Below are 2,500 nucleotides of genomic sequence, written 5' to 3'. Positions count from 1 at the left end.
CAAGATACATCTAAGAAAGAATGAGAAGATAGAAAATCAACTATTTACTGAGTCAAAACATATTAGCTTATCTTTAGAACTTATCAAGAATCGAAGAAGTTACAATCGCTGAATGATGATAATAATAAAAATAATGATTAAATCTAATAAAATTATGAATATTATAGAAAGATGGTGATCATAGGGATAATATGATAACAATAATAATAATAACAACTAATAATAATAATAACAACAAGTAATAATAACCAACAACAATAATGAATAAAATCAAGGTTAGCAATATCTTTTATTCACGACCTTTGAACTTTGTGTGTCGTATCAAGGATCCAATCACAGCGTTCGGCATGGAAACTTCTCGCTACAGGCGATGTCTGAATAGAAGCTGCACGCCTCAGCACTGACATGGAGAAAAGATGCCGCGGCTGGTCCCTCGCTCTCGCTCTCTATCTATCAATCTCTCTCTCTCTCTCTCTCTCTCTCTCTCTCTCTCTCTCTCTCTTTCTCTTACTCTCTGTCTATCTCTCTATCTCTCTCTCTATCTATCTATCTATCGCTCTCTCATTCTCTCTCTCTCTCTCTCTCTCTCGCCGCCCTTTTCTTTCTCTTCGCCCCACTCTCCCCCCCTTCCCCGCTTTCTCCCTCTCTCTCTCTCTCTCTCTCTCTCTCTCTCTCTCTCTCTCTCTCTCTCTCTCTCTCTCTCTCTCTCTCTCTCTCTCTCTCTCTCTCTCTCTCTCTCTCTCTCTCTTTCTCTCTCTCTCTCTCTCCGTTTTCATTAGTTGGACGCCTGCTATGGGAAAACAATATCTCCGTGAAAGTTTTGAGGACTAATATAAAATCAGACAGGCACACACACACACACACACACACACACACACACACACACACACACACACACACACATACACACACACACACACACACACACACACACACACGCACGCACGCACGCACACACACGCTCACATTTATCGTGTACAGATACAAAGTATATGCATATTCAAGTATAACAGCATTTCCGCATTTTTGCAGTTTTATGAAAATTGATAAAAACGCAATACGCGCGTCATTGAAAAGTGTATATTTCCATTAATTTATCAAACTGATGCACATTTAGAATTTTCCGTAACGAAACAATTACCGTTCGGGATAATCGCATTTCATGTAAAGGTCACAACAAAATGTAATAATAGATTAAAAATGAATTGTTATCAAATATTTATTTCATGTGATTTAACAAAATAATTGACGTAGACGTAAATCAAGTAGACCGGACGAATCACGAATCATGTGATGGCATCTCATTCACACAAGCGCTTTCACATGCAGACATGCAGGCGCGCACGTACACACATGATATGCGTGTGTGTGTGAATATATATATATATATATATATATATATATATATATATATATATATATATATATATATATATATGTATATATATACATACATATATATACATACATACATATATATGTGCGTGTGTGTGTGTGTGTGTGTGTGTACGCGCGCTCGCGCGCCAGATTGGAAACTTTGCAAAGTGCGAGTCAGTTGTTGTTTAGAAGCAGAAACTGCGCAGCTACACGTACAGATTGATACAAAAATGCGTGGCTGACTAAGAGTTGCTGGTTTCGTTGGTCCAATCAGCCAGTCATTGGCTTCAACTCAAGGAATTCCCAGTTCGCGGTTGCGCGTTTAAGCCTCCAATTACTAAATGGCGCGGCTGAGAGAAAAGAATTTGTCCAAATGGCGCGGCCAAAACCGCGGCTGAGATAACAAGCGCGCCGCGCACAGCAAACCTTCCAATCTGGTGCGCGCGGGCCTGCGTGTCCGCGTGTGCAAGTGCTTGAGTGAATGAAATGCCATCGCATGATTCGTGGTTCGTGGATGTTGTGTTTTGCGCGTGATATATATATATATATATATATATATATATATATATATATATATATATATATATATATATATATATATATATATATATATCATACCAAAGTGGTTCCTTTTTTATAATGAATCACTAAGGTCTCAGATTTAGCAAATATCACAGCGCGTCAAAGCGAAAGTTCCCTTCTTTTCGTTTAGGAAAGGGTGTTTCTTCACGACACATTCCTAATGAGAAGTGACCGAGGGGGCCCAGAACACCTTGGAACAGGTCTAAAGATTCTTGCAAATCTGTAATATGAAAATATTTCACTCTGAAACCTCAGGCCTCCATCTCTGCACTGATTAGAATGCGATTTACAGCCCTCAAAATTACGAGAAAATGGTCAACCCCATTACCTGTTATTCAGTTGCTCCTGTACTCCGACTGAAAGTTTTGTGAGATTACAGCCTATAGAATGTTACATATCACACCGAAAATCACACGCATCAGGTACTTCAATCAAGAGGCTAATTAACACATCTCTGAGGAGTAACATTGATCACATTAATAATCCTCAACAATCTTGCGATACTTATAAAAAATATATATCTAGATCCATAATGGATACA

The sequence above is a fragment of the Penaeus vannamei genome, chromosome 27, assembly GCF_042767895.1.
Source record: "Penaeus vannamei isolate JL-2024 chromosome 27, ASM4276789v1, whole genome shotgun sequence".
Taxonomy (NCBI): domain Eukaryota; kingdom Metazoa; phylum Arthropoda; class Malacostraca; order Decapoda; family Penaeidae; genus Penaeus; species Penaeus vannamei.
The sequence above is the reverse complement of the archived record's forward strand: the minus strand, read 5'-3'. Positions refer to the sequence as shown.